Source organism: Microcebus murinus, chromosome 8 (genome assembly GCF_040939455.1).
Source record: "Microcebus murinus isolate Inina chromosome 8, M.murinus_Inina_mat1.0, whole genome shotgun sequence".
NCBI classification, from domain to species: Eukaryota; Metazoa; Chordata; class Mammalia; order Primates; family Cheirogaleidae; genus Microcebus; species Microcebus murinus.
The window spans coordinates 37,105,749-37,120,996 of record NC_134111.1 but is presented as its reverse complement, the minus strand read 5'-3'; the positions used below and the strand labels follow the sequence as shown (position 1 = coordinate 37,120,996).

Genomic DNA, 15,248 nt, shown 5'->3' with positions numbered 1-15,248 from the left:
GCGTTAATGCCTAGCTTCACAAAAGGCCCCCAGCACCCTGCTCCTATGAAGGCCTGCCCATTTCAGTTGAGTAGTTAATTACTTTGAGTGACAACCCTGTTCATATCCCCAAAATCCTCCAACCTAGAGATGGATTAAGTGTCTCTCCAGTTCACCTTCCAATTTCTTCTCTACCCTCTTTCAAAACTCTTACCCAATTTGAACTTCATGCCATTAGATTTGACCACTCATTAACCATTCTTGCTGTCATCTACCCACGTCCTGCTGTTTTCCCCTCACCGCTGATAACCTTAGCACCTGGCTGTTTCCATTTCTGCACTCATCTCTGTCTTCATTCTTGCTGTCTTCTACATCTACATGGAGGCTCCAATTCTTTAACCACCTCATCTCTAACGATCTATTCTTCAACCCTACCGAAGCCACCCACTCTCATTATCATAACCCCTGACTTGGGCATCATGATTATTTGTGTTAATACCAACCTTTGAGACTTCGGCTTCAAGCACCCCACAGGTGAACTCCACCTTCTCTATTTCTAGATCATCCAGTCTACTCCGGTATTCCCATTCCAGCATTGTGGCATTATCTGGCCCTCCAATACACTGGCCCTATCAGTTTCACTATCAGTCACTTCTCTTTCTCCCTAGCTTAGGGTAAAGGTCCAGCATTGTAATCTTTCCCTTGCATGCACTCTTAACTACTTCGCTCCTCTCTTTCTGCTTCTTTCTTTCCTGGTAAATCCCCAAACTGGTCAAGCCCAGCTATCCACACCTCCACCCAAAAAGCTAAAGAAACTGCCTACAGAAAAACACATAACCACAACTGGCCTCAATTTACACTGATGGCTGCAGATCTCTAATGGGCAATCCACATGGACCAGCAATCCTATTAATATACGTTTCCCCAGGATGTTTCAAAATAGTCATTTCAAATCTCTCTTCCCAAACCTGCTTCACCCATTCTCACTCCAACATCATCATATTTCACTAGGAAAGTAGAAGCAATCAGATAACTCCACCTTCCCACCACCCAAACCATGACCTGTCAACCTCTGTACTCAATTCTCTCTCTGTAGTCCTTTCTTTTACTACAAATAAAATGTCCCTATTTCTAGTAAAGACCAACCCTTCTCTCCAATTGTGCCCTATATCTCATCTCTTCCTGGCTCTTTCAGGAATTTTACTCCTGAAAGTATCCATCACTTTATCTTGCCTTCATTACCTTCACTTCTCTACTTAATCATTCTGTCAGCAAAGAATTTCATTGTATTATCCTCTGGTTCTAACAAACCCTCCCCTGACCAATATCTTCTTCCAAGAACTATTCCACTTCCCTCCCTCCCTTGACAACAAAACTTCTTTAAGGAGTTGTCTTGTAAGCACTGTCTCCACAATTCAATCCAGTAAACTTCTGCCCCAGTTTCTCTCCTAAAACTATGTCAAATTGTCAAAATCACAAATGGCCTTATTTCACTAAATGCAATCACTATTATATTGGCATAGTAGAAGCATCTCCTTTTTAAAACATTTTGAACTTTTAGCTTCAGAAGTACCATGCTCTCCTGATTTCCTTCCTTCACTGGTAATTTTTCTTCTATATAATAGTTGCTCCAATGGCTGGCTTCTCTATATATACATTCTCTGTAGGTAACTCCATCCAGTATCAAACACCACCTAAATGCAAATAATTCCTAGCTTTGTATCCTCAGCCAAAATCCCCCTCAGAATCTCCAAACTCCATTCATCCAATTGTCTAACTGACATCTCCAAAGAAATGTCTAATAAGCACCTCAAACTTAACACAGCCAAAACAGAACACTAGAATACTTTCAGCAGAAAATTGTTGTGTTTTTTTTGTTTTTTTGTTTTTTGAGACAGGGCCTCACTCTGTTGCCTAGGCTAGAATTCAGGAGTGTCACTGTTGTCATAACTAATTGCAATCTCAAACTCCTGGACTCAAATGATCCTCCTGCCTCAGCCATCCAAGGATTTGGGACTATAGGCGTGCATCATCATACCCGGCTAATTTTTCTATTTTTTGTGGAGACAATGTCTTGCTGTGTTGCTCCGGCTGGTCTTGAACTCCTGAGTTCAAGTGATCCTCCCACCTCGACCTCCTGAAGTGCTAGGATTATAGGCATGAACCACCGTGCCCAGCCCCAAAACCAAACACTTTTTATCTCCCCTCAAGCCTGCTTATTTCCTAATTCTCCCCTTATGAATGGCCCAGCTGGTCAAGTAAAAAATGTAAGCGTTTTTTTATTCTTCTTTCCTCCCTCTAGATAGTTAACCTGTCAGTAAGTTCATTCAACTAACTCTATCTCAAAAACATACCCTAAATCTATCTACTTTTCATCTTTAATACCATAGTTGTCCATAGAACTATAATTTCACAGTTGACCAACTAAAATAGACTCTTAAATGGACTTAACTGGAGTCCTACTTCTAATCTTTCTTCCTCCACCTCCCATATTTCTGTCTGCTTTTAACATCCAGAACAGTCTTTGACAGCAATATCACCCACAAGTGGTTCTTGGCAGGTGAAAAAATATTATATATTACGATTGTTTATGGCCCTCCAAAACTCAATTCTACCCAACAAAATCTTATTTCTTAGTATATATACAATACTCTCTTGATAAGGATAAGTTTTTTTGTTTTTTTTGTTTTTTTTTTTTTTTTGAGACAGAGTCTCACTTTCTTGCCCAGGCTAGAGTGAGTGCCGTGGCGTCAGCCTGGCTCACAGCAACCTCAATCTCCTGGGCTCAGCGATCCTACTGCCTCAGCCTCCCTAGTAGCTGGGACTACAGGCATGCACCACCATGTCCAGCTAATTTTTTTGGTATATATATTTTTAGTTGGTCAATTAATTTCTTTCTATATTTTGGTAGAGACAGGGTCTTGCTCAGGCTGGTTTTGAACTCCTGACCTCGAGCAATCCGCCCGCCTAGGCCTCCCAGAGTGCTAGGATTACAGGCGTGAGCCACCGCGCCCGGCCAAGGATAAGTTTTTAATTAATTAATTTTAATTAAATTTTTCTTCTTGGATGAGTATAATGAAAAAAAAATTATACCGTTTTACAGCAAAAGAGCATCATGTCCCACACCTGCAATAATCCTCTAATAGTTTCTGTCTCCTTGAAATGAAATCTAAATATCCTACTTTAGGTTTTAATAAAGCCCTACAGAATTTGGCCCTTGCTATTTTTTAAAGCTTCTCTTGGACACTGTGGTAGGTTGAATAATGGTGCCCAAAAGGTATCCTCATCATAATCCCTGGAAAAGAGTTGCAAATGTGACTAAATTAAGGATCTTGAAATACAGGGATTATTCTGAATTAGCAGGGTAGGCCCTAAATGCAATCACTTCATATCCTTATAAGAAGGAGGCAGAGGGAGATTTGACAAATACAGAAGAGAAGAAGACAATGTGACCATATATGCAGAGATTGGAGTGATGCAGCCACAAGCCAGGAATGCCTGAAGCCACCATGAGCTAAAAAAGGCAAGGAACAGATTCTCTCCTAGAGCCTCAGAGGGAGTGTGGCCTGCCAACACCTTGATTTTGGCACAATAAAACTAACTTCAGATTTCTGGACTCCTAAACTATAAGAAAATAAATGTGGTTTTACATCGCCAAGATTGTGATAATTTGTTATAGTAGCCACAGGGCACTAACACAGACACCTCTCACGCTCAGCCACTTAGTTCCAGGTTTATTTGCCTCCTGCTGTCAAATTCATCAAGGTTACTATTAGGGTTCTGGCACCAGCTGTCTCCCCCATCTGAAATGCTCTGCTCTTCTTCATCTTTGCATGTCAACCTCCTTCTGGTCATTCAGGACTCAGCTCAAATGGCAACTTCTCAGAGCAGTCTTCCTAAACCATTAACATCCAAAATAATCATATAGCTCTCATCATCTTATGTCTCTTCTTTATTTAATCACTACTGCTCCCCTCTCACTAGAACGTAAGCTCCACAAGAGCAGAAACTGTATCTGTTTTGTATACAATTATAATCTTAATTTGTAGAAAACTTCCTGGCATATTTTAGGTGATGGATAGACCTAATGAATGAACAGATGATGTAGGTGGTGAAAAGAAAAGACGTTGGTGCTCTTCAATGAGAAAAGAAATAGCATGGGGGAGGAGACACGACAAGTCCTGTCCCAATGTGGCACATCCAAGTGGAAATGTCTGAATCAGGAAAGAGGTCTGGCTGGGGACATTGATTTGGGATTTACTGAATTCAAGGATATTGATAAATATGGTGCAATGAACATCAACAAAAGGAAAAGAGTGAACTACAGGCATACCCTGGAAATTCCAATATCAAAAGAAAAGAACCTACAAAGAGGTCCATAAGGAGTAGTCCAAGAGAAAACTAGGTGTCACAGTAGCCTAATGAAAATCCAGTTTCACAAAGGAGGGAATGAACAGAATCACAGAAATTTTAAGTAATAAAATCCCATTGATCTGCCAGTCAGGGGGAACGCCAATAATTGTAGCAAAAACAGATTCATCTGAGGTTGAAGCCAGCTTTCCAACAGTTCTGGAGTGAATGGAAGGTGAAAAAGTAGAAAAATAACATATCAAATGTACTCTGAGGAAGTATAGCTTGAAGGAAAGGAGAAAGTGAGCATGTGGTTAGAGGGGTGTACAGGATGAAGGAACGGTTTTCATTATTAGTCTTTGTTTATTTTGTGATGGGAGATTCTTGAGCATTCTTGTAAATACTTGAAATGTAGGTGAACATGGAGAAATTTTATAGAATAAGGTATCTGAATGGATGGGGGATCCAGAGTATTGGGGAAATCATTAACTTTGGGTAAGCGCTTCTAAGTTGGGGGTTAATGAGGGAGTTGATGGATTCGGACATATGCAAAATATGGAAAGGAGAGCAAAATATTAAGATATGATGTCTCTGTTTTCTCAGTATAATAGGATGTAAGGACACAGTAAAGGGGACAGCTAACCCTTTACCAAAAACCTGTATTCTCTTCTTCCTGGTCTCCCAGCTACACTACGTTTGCCAATCTCCCCTGCATATAAGTGTCACCACATTACAGACTTCTAGCCAACAGTATATCAGTGAAACTGATACATTCATGTCAAGACTAAACGTTTGAAAATTAGCTGGGCTTGGTGGCATGCACCGGTAGACCTAGTTACTTGGGAGACTGAGGCAGGGGGTTCACTCGAGCCAGGGAGTTTGAGGTTGCAGTGAGTTGTGATTATGCCACTCCACTATAGCCAAGGAGACAGAGAGAGACCCTGTCTGTTTACACCACATATATTCACCAGCAAACTGGTATTAACTGAGTAGCACCTAAGTGGACACATAGGTACTACAGTAATAGGGTATTGGGCAGGGGCGAGGGGAGCAGGTATATACATACATAATAAGTGAGATGTGCACCATCTGGGGGATGGTCATGCTGTAAACTCAGACTTGTGGGGGGGAGGGCATTTATTGAAACCTTAAAATCTGTACCCCCATAATATACCAAAATAAAAAAATAAATAAAAAAAAGACTAAGTGTTTAGAAAGTGGATATGCTTCTTCCCCTTCGGCTTCCCCGAGATGGATGTAATTGAAAACAAAGCCCTATGGGATGGCTGAGTTACAAAATGGAAGAATCCAGAGTGCCTGAACCATCATCCACAAACCTTGTGTTTGAGCTTTTACCTATTTTCAGGTCTTTCTGTTCTAACAGTTTAGTCTGCCCTAACCACTAACCATCATCTTCTGATAAAGAAATGTACAGGTGAAATTTAAAAAAAAAAAAAAAACTCAAAGAAAAAGCTCAAGGTTTGGAAAAACCATGGCAAGAAATGGGAAAAGGTGCTGTCTAGAAACAAGTAAAAGACCTTCCTCATGGCTAATGCAGGAAAACATAAATTTGGATGTATCCCCAATTTGCATGATTGTTTTCATTTTTCCAGTACCAAAGCAGACTGATACCAATTTGCAAGTTGTTTATATATATATATGAAGACTAAGAAAATTTTAACAAAGTCATGAGTTCCTACAAGTCAAATCACAAGGAATATTGTTTTAGACAGGCATGCTGTGCTATGCTGCTGGAAACTTTTGAACCACGGGGTAAAGTATTAGGAGGTGTAAGTCTTAAAAGACAAAGTTCAGTGAGTTATATAGAGGAACCCAAAGTATCAAAAAATCAGGAAATACATTACATAAATGGGAGTAGAAGTATCTCTTGATTTTATTATTTTACAGTTTTCAAAGGAGTTCCTGCCACACCAGAAAATAACTACATATGTGGCTTTGAGTAAGTCACTTAACTTCTGGGCCTCTGCTCACTGATAATGACAGGGCTCACTTGATACATGAAATATTGTACACAAAGTGCTCAGCACACTGCCTAGAAAATGGCAGTTGCTCAATAAATACTTATTATTATTTGTTATTTATATGAAAAAGACGGGGTTGGGTGAAATCTCTAAGCTCCTTCCTATTTTAAAATTCCGTGAATCTAATAAGGATCCCAGCTACTTAACGGTGAGCAGGGATAAGGCAAAGAGGTTAATACTAGCAAACATAATGAAAGAAAAAAGTGAAAACATACTTACTATGATGGATTCTATGACCATAATCCTGGAGGGGGATACGAGGAATGTGGCATCCCCTGGATATGAATGCCACCCCTGGAGAGGCTTAGAGAAAACCCAGAACTCCAAGAAGTTAAGAGGAAAAGTTAGGGCAGAGCCCAGAGGTGAACAGAACCCACTAGCCAAGACTTGGCTTCCTCTTAGGCAGGACAAGAGTAATAAAACACTTCATGCTTTTTATGGATTTTAAATTCATGCAGCCCATTTTACAGAGGAGAAAAGTAAAAGTTGCAGAGACTGACCAACACCACACTTAAGTGACTATAATGTGACTTCAGGGATGCTCAGAAGTAAATACTGCTCCCCAAAGTCTCCTTAGACCTAGCCAACATAAATGGTCCCCAAGGTTTTGTTGCCTTAGAATCCAGAGACCTTTGATATAGGTAACAAGGTAATTTTTATCAATCATCTTGTTATGAATTAATTTTCCAGATTCTTTCTTAAAAGATTGGATTAAGTGGGTAGGTGGGGGAGACGGTGAAATTAGCAAAGAGAAGGGAGCCCTAGGAGGTGCTGAGCCCTCACTGCACATCAAGGGACCTCCTCATTGGGAGATTCTACACTGATTTGCTTCAAGGATTCCTTTCATAATTTCAGTCCACCTGTAGTAATTTCCTTTCTCTCTCCTAAAAATCCTTAAAATATTAAAACTTCTCTATGTGTAGGGAGAAAAGAGAAGTCTAAAAAAGATAAAGCTTAAAGTATCCAGGTGAGGCCGGGCGCGGTGGCTCACGCCTGTAATCCTAGCACTCTGGGAGGCCGAGGCGGGCGGATTGCTCAAGGTCAGGAGTTCAAAACCAGCCTGAGCGAGACCCCGTCTCTACCATAAAAATAGAAAGAAATTAATTGGCCAACTAATATATATAATATAAAAATCAGCCGGGCATGGTGGCTCGTGCCTGTAGTCCCAGCTACTCGGGAGGCTGAGGCAGGAGGATTGCTTGAGCCCAGGAGTCTGAGGTTGCTGTGAGCGAGGCTGACGCCACGGCACTCACTCTAGCCTGGGCAAGAAAGCGAGACTCTGTCTCAAAAAAAAAAAAAAAAAAAAAAAAAAAAAGTATCCAGGTGAATTGATTAGCTGAAATCCAACTGCCCATGTGTCATTGGCTGTTTAATCAATCACAGCCAACCCATTCTTATCACTTATTTCTTGGATAAGTAAGGGATGACTCAATTATGAGGGAATCATTCAAGCAAGGTGTCACCCACGAGGAAGGCACCTGGATTAGGCATGTAAGGTCTATAAAACTATGTAAGATCCAGCCCTTGGTCTGTTTGACCTTCCATGGGGTCATATGCATGCTTTCAAATAACTACAATACATAGGAGTCTATAAGGGACTTGTGAGTGGCCTAGAAAGAGTAGTTGAAGGGTTTAGTAAATGTGTAAGACACTTCTGACAGAAAGCTAAGAAGTAAAACCTCATGAAACTGGTAGCCAGTGGTCAAGACTCTCAAAGATTGGCAGGATTTCAAAAAGGTGAAGTAGAAGGAAGAGCATTAGCATAGGGGCAGCAGTAGGGATAAGACAGATTTAGGGAATTTCCAATTTGGCTGGATCACAGAGGGGATAAGGGCAGAACCTTACTATTTGGGGCAAGATTGGAGAAGTCCATTAACTCCACGACAAATATTTGGAACTTTATCCAATAGGGCACAGTGAGGAAGGGTGGACCAGAATGTGACATGATCAAAGCAGTTTTGCATTACTACAATGAAACAAACATCCTTCCTTTACTAGGTTTAAATAAAAGAAAAATGACTTTTGAAACCTAGTACTCTGAACTGTATTATTTTTATCACTTCTGAAATACGTTTAGAATCTTACTGTGTTTTCTTGAAATAAAAATGGCATGAGGCCAGGTGCAGTGGCTCACACCTGTAATCATAGCACTATGGGAGGCTGAGGCAGGAGGATTGCTTGAGCTCAGGAGTTCAAGACCAGCCTGAGCAAGAACGAGACCCCCATCTCAACTAAAAATAGAAAAATTAGCTGTGTGTCATGGTGTGTGCCTGTAGTCTCAGCTATTTGGGAGGCTGAGGCAAGATGATCACTTGAGCCCAGGAGTCTGAGGTTGCTGTGAGCTAGGCTGACACCATGGCACTCTACTCAAGAAAACAGAGTGAGACTCTGTCAAAAAAAAAAAAAATGGCATGAAATCCTGATCAAAATTTTCCTAATATGTTTACCTTGAACATAAACTTTTGTTCCTCATTTATATATAACTATCTGAAGTTTCTCCCTTATCTTAGTGGTCACCACAGGATATAAGGTAAATAGTAAAGCATTCCGCACATGTCACTTGTCACCACCAAGCCATTCTCAGAGGCCATTTAATTTGACAGTAGCAGCTTCTGTAATAGAAATCTCATTTGCAGAAAATAGTCTCTCTCTTACAGTTGGTGGGGTTTGTTTTTCCTTCTATATTAAAACTTTTTATATAAAGATATATGTAGGCAATCAATTATGAGATTCCACAAAGGACATATCACTATTTGAAAAATAAAAGGCTTGAAAAATCTAAAACAATCATTGTTCTAAAAGTACCCACACTTTGACAGTATCTCACTGTTAAAAAAAAATACAGTATATGAGTAATTATTTTATTTTGCCTGAATAATTAAAAGATGTCCCCAAATAATGTCTAAAAGTTTTGTTAATGTATATATGTAAAGAAGAAACGTTCCTCTACTCTCAACACTTCTGACACCAAATGTGTTTGGGGTTTCCACATCAACCAATTCTCTAGTTATCTGGGGACACCAACTGAATGTCCTATAATACAATTTAATTCTAACACTAACTGCCCAGAACTAGTGCAGACCCCACAGGTTAAAGGCTCAGTCCCACAAAACTGCCTCTCACTTCACATGCCAGTTGAAAATAGTGGGTCCCAGATAATCCATACTTCCACTGGATTTGGCTACAAATTGGGGGTTCCCAAAACCCCTTCCTCAGATTGGATAATTTGCTATAACAGCTCACAGAACTCAGGAAAACACTTCACTTAACGTTAACAAGCTTATTACAAAAGATATTACAAAGGATACAAATGAACAGCCACAGGAAGAGGTATTTAGTGCAAGGTATGGGAGAATGGGCACAGAGCTTCCATGCTCTCTCTGGACATGCGACCCTTCCAGCCCCTCCATGTATTCTCTAACTGAGAAGCTTTCTGAACTCCATAATTTAGTTTTTATGAAGGCTCCATTATATAGGCATAACTGATTAAATCATTGGCCATGATTGACTCAATTTCCAGCCCTTCTTCTCTCCCCAGAGGTCTAGGGTGAGGCTGAAAGTTCCAACCTTCTAATCACACACACAGTTGGTTACTCAGGCAACCAGCCCCCATTCCCATCCTGAAGCTACCCAGGGGCCCACCAAGAGTCACCTGCTATCTCATTAGTCTACAAAAAGACACTCATCACTACAGAGATTCCAAGGGTCTTAGAAGTTCCTGACTCAGGAACTGGAGATGAATATATTTCTTATTATTATGTATCACACTATCACAATATGTCACAATAAATTTCTGGTTGAGAAGAAGACATCTATTAACTAATTTTTTCCCATTAATTTTGTACACCGATAGAACCAAAGCTTGACCTAAAAAATCAGACACTATGTTTTTGCTGCATAAATCAGAAATCTGATTTTAAAAGAATCAACAATAAAATTCTCAACTGAAAAATGGGAAACAAAAGCACAAGTATGATGTAGGAAGAAATACACAGCCCAGATAAACCACTGAAAACCTCTAACAAAAGATGAAATCCTGGAAAACAAGCAAAAAAAAAAAAAAAAATTTAAAAGAACACATTCACATTCATGTCAGGACACAAATTAAAATTCTGGACAAACTCTGACCCACAATCATTATCTAAACATCCTCAGGTATTCAAACAATCAACATCTCTTGCTTCCATTTTCTTAAATGTTCCGGAGATCAATCCCTGGTCATGTATTACAGGAAGAGGTCTAGTCTAAAGTTGTTAGGGATTTCCTGGCTTGTAGCCACACTGGCCCTTGTCTTTCTCAGCTGGAGTTGAATTTGAACATATCTCTCTCTCACATTTCTTTCACCCATCAGGTCAACAATTCTAAAACAAGGTCGTGTAAAGCATACCCTTTGTTAGTTTCTTCTTCCCCTAACACACCACTTCCAAGTTTTCTTCTTATCTTAAAGGTGATAAGACATGGTTTCTTCTTCCCCTAACACACCACTTCCAAGTTTTCTTCTTATCTTAAAGGTGATAAGACATGGCGGAATTATCTAAGTATTTTGATGAGCAATTAAAACCTACTTTATCTTTGGAGTTGACCTCTATTCAGTCCTGCCCTATCTCCCATAACCGCCATCCTGAATTTAGCTAATTGTGGGGAGTCACAGCCCTGATAACTAATAATTTTCCCCTGACAACTCAGATAAAAAATATATTCCATTGTCACAACTGGACAGACAAACAGGCAGGCCATCTGATACAATTTTAAGCAAGTGTGTTTAAAGTGTCAAGAATAAACAGTTATAATTTCTAACACGAATTCCAGGCTTTAAACTTGAGACACAGTAAAAAGTTTTATTTCATGCATATATATAATTTTATTGAAGATTTCTCATAATTTTCCACAAAAAGATCATTTTTGAGAGTACATGATTGTGTTGGCTTTTTCATACAATTTGAAGTACAAAATAGTAAACACTCTTGAAACAGATGATCTTCTGCTGTAATCTCCAGGAAGCTTAAAGTCTCTCTGTTACTGAAGTGACATTCCCTTCACCAGGAAGCTGTCTCCAACTATTAATTAGTTGAGCCTGTATTAACCTCTCATTTCCATTACCACATCAGTTACAGCCAACATCCTATCACTGGGTAAACGATTATGCAAGATCTTATATTGGTCTCCAATTGTTTAACATCTATATGGTTTACCTTGTTAAACAAATTTCTAAGTTTCTCAAAAGAGGATAACCATACTTTTTCTTTATCTAGCACTTATTGCTATATAATGCTGCAAAAGACTATAGAAAACTTCATTGAAGAATCCAAGTGCTATACATATTTGATTTCTAGTACTCTTTCTCAAGTATTGTTTCTGCACTTAGGCCAGCCCTGTGAGTCCGGGTGTTGACAAGTAGAAAGAAGCAAGTTTTGAAAAACCTAATCAGAAGCACTGTTGCATTCAAAAAACATAAAGGAGAAATTGGATAATGACCTGGAAATTGCTTCCTTTCTCTAATGACCATAGCTGCCACTAATTCACCTCTCCTCACCCACCCAAACCCTCCACCCCAACACATACACAAAATTAAAGGCAAAAAGGACTGGATAATTCATGTACAACAAGCAAGAGCTGAATTATCAAGCTAAGTCTATTCTTTGCCCAAATTTTTCTATTTGAATGTAAGAAGAAAAAATATAAGGAAGAAGGAAGCCAATATTTTGAAGTCTACTACCTGGCTGGTCCATCATTCGCAATTGTACACATGTCATTATCCGCATTTTACTAATGAGACAACTGAGGTTTCATGAGTTTAAATAGATTCACCAAAGCCAAAGTTTTTGTTTTTCTCTCCCAGTACACTGAGCTACAGTTTGTTCTACAGAAGAGTCACTTATGGAGAAAACATTTACTGAGCACTTGTTCCAAGCTAGTCATCACTCTAGGCATTAGAGATTTGAAAGTGTGTGAGACAAGCCAGGCATGGGGGCTTATGTCTATAATACCAGTACTTTGGGAGGATGAGGCAGGAGGACCATTTGAGGTTAGGAGTTTGAGACCAGCCTGGACAATACAATGAGACTGTCTCTACAAAAAATTAAAAAATAGCCAGGCATGGTGGTGCACGCCTGTAGTCCTAGCTACCTGGGAGGCTGAGGCAGGAAGATCTCTTTAAGCCGAGGAGTTCAAGTCTGCAGTGAGTTATGACCACACCACTATACACCAGCCTGGGTGACAGACCAAAATCCTATCGCTTTTAAGAAAAAAAGAAGATGATGAAGAAGAAAAGAAAGTACGAGAAACAGACCACCAAGCCCTACTCTCCTAGAACTTGCATTCTAATCGTGAAAGGCAGAAAAAAAATAAATAACCAAACAGGACAGTTGTTAAAGTTACAATAGATTGCCCAGATGAGTAATGCACAATGATAATGGCATCATTTCAATATGATTAAATAGTTACAAAAATCAAAAGGGGGGAGTAAGACCCACTGACAATTGGCAACACTGTGGCCCCCTTGTCAATAACTGAACCAAGCCATTGCATCTTTTAATAAATCATAGGGAGGGAAAAGGAAGCAAAACTCTAAGCCTGCTTAGAATTTCTTCATAAAGTGACTCTGAGCTATCAGAACAGACTGTTACAACAATGTTGATTCTCAAGCCCCAAAATCCCATCTTTTAATCCACTATTCACTAAAATATTGCTGCTTTTCTTAAAGAGCTGATTAGTCGAAATCAAGGGAGTGTTGTAATTTGACATAAAACCCCTGTGAGAAATGAGAAACACAGGGGGATTTCAACACCCACATCACAAGGTTTCCCAGGCTACACATGGTATCCCTTGGGCAATGGCATCCAGCTGTCATGGATGGCCAGCAAGAACTGTAGGACTCAGAGACTAAAGTTGTCAGTAGCTACCAAGAAGTGCCTGGCCCCCAGTGTGACAGCTGCCAGCATCCTCCATACTCCAAAAACAAACTTCACATCTCTTAAACTTGGAACATATGCAAAATACTAAGTTTGGTTTTAAGCAATAAAGACTCAGTGTGACTTACCAACTTCCTTCCCTCAGCTATTTTATACAACTGTAAGTTGACTAAATTTGCTGCTAGCTATTTCTATAGCGGACTCCTGTGATATTTATAATGTTTGCTGTGATTTGAATTGCCCATGTCACTAACACTTTGTGAGAATTTGTCTTGGTAAATCACTTTGGAACTCAAGGATGGCTGTTCTGGGAGTTAATATTCCTCTACACAAGGTGAAGCTAGACTAAAGACCATCTGCTAAGAGCTACACTTTCATTTACTCAGCTACCTTCCTGCCAAAGCACTCTTTGCATATTTTGCTCGTAAAAGTTGCTACGTGGGGCGTAGAGGCTGTTTCAAGTGCATCGGGGTACACCTTCCATTTCCTCCTAGGACGGTCACGCTCCAGCCACTGAGTTTCTCAAAGAAGCCTCAGCCCTCTTCCAGAATCGTTCCCACCCTCGTTTCAGAAGGGAGCAACAGTCCTTCTTATCAGACTAGACAGTTTCCCTAGCTAAAAAAGTTTGCATAAACTTTCAATGAGATACCAACCTTCGCCCAAAAGTCCTGCCACTTTACTAAGTGGATTGCAAATGCATTATACCACAGCCCACTCAAAAATGTAAACAATTAAACCCTTGATAAGAACGAACCCATCGGTCGGTGGAGAGAAATTCTAAATCTTTCCCCAGTTTTCCCGCCACCCCCTACAGCAACACTGGAGACCCAGAAGACTCGCCCAGGTCAGAAAGGGACCTCTCCCTCTAGAAGCCTGGGGGCTGGGGAAGGGGTCTCCCAGGAAGTACACACCTGAGATTTATCCTCAAGCGCGAGGGGACAGCAAGCAAGCGCACCTAGTTCCTCCAGCCAGGGCGGAGTCTGCCTCCCCCAGAAGCAGAGACTCGGCCCTGGTGCTCGCAGAGAGGCGCGAGGGTTTGTCACCAGGGCAGGCCGGGCCGGAGTAACCCGACGCGCCCGGCGACGCCGCGCCCCCGCCTCCTCGGCGACTTCCTCCTCCTCCCGAGGGCTGACCCTGGCGGCGCGGCGCCACGCCCAGCCGGGATCCCTCTGCCCCGGCTCCTCCGGGCCCGGCCGGGAAACGCGGAAGTGGAGGCGGGAGCCCGGGCCCCGGCTGGGGCGAGGCGCTGCGGACCAGCGGGCGACAAGCGGGCGAAATCTCCGCCGCCCAGTGACTGCCTGGGCACACGGGTCCCGCCGGGCGGGGCCGCGCCGCGGCGGACGCGAGGACCCGCGCCCCAGGCTGCAGTTTCGGTCTTGCGCCTTGGCCGTGCCTGACTCCAGACCCTAAAGCCGCGGTTGGGCTAGGCCGCGGGAAGACGGCGGCGGTGCCCGATTTCCTGTGCCCTCCCCCATGCGGGCCGCCCCGGCCGTCTGCCCGGGAGAGGGGAGACGCTCGGCCGCCGGCACGCTCGTGGCAGGACTGGCTTACCTGAGCACCTCTCGTCGCCCGCCCCGGATCTGGCTTCCCCTACTCCGCACCTCCCGGCAAGCGGGCTTCCCCGGGCCTAGAAACGCGTCTAGGAGGCGGGCGGACCCCTGCGACCCCGCGATCAGAGCCCAGAGCCCTCGCCCGGGCTCCCTGCGCGCGCCCAGGAGCCACGCTAGGCCTCCTGGCCCCCCGCCTGAATGACAGCGCGGGGACCCGCAGGGAAGACCAAGCCCAAGCCCCGGGGTGCGGGAAGCTGAGCACAGGCTCCTCCAGCCCAGCCTCGTACAGGTGGGGGGAGGCGGTGAGCCCCGGCAGCCGAGCAGCAGGCTTCCCACTTGCACCCCCCCAAAACCGACCCTGCCCACTGAGCATGCCCAGCTCACTTGTTGGAACTACAAGGGCTAGGGGAGCCCAA

At 42.3% G+C, this 15,248-nt stretch overlaps 1 protein-coding gene across 2 annotated transcripts in view; it reads right to left on the bottom strand.

Annotated features, from left to right (window-relative positions):
- GPD2 (glycerol-3-phosphate dehydrogenase 2) overlaps positions 1 to 15,248 on the bottom strand; it is a 143,861-nt gene extending 128,613 nt beyond the window's left edge. Inside the window, exon 1 of one of the 2 annotated variants that reach the window (XM_012742734.3) lies at positions 14,834 to 15,248. The gene's annotated coding sequence lies outside the window, so the exon portion shown is untranslated. Of the gene's footprint in view, positions 1 to 14,193; positions 14,366 to 14,833 lie in introns of those variants that run through there. The other variant, XM_012742732.3, reaches the window with a different exon arrangement.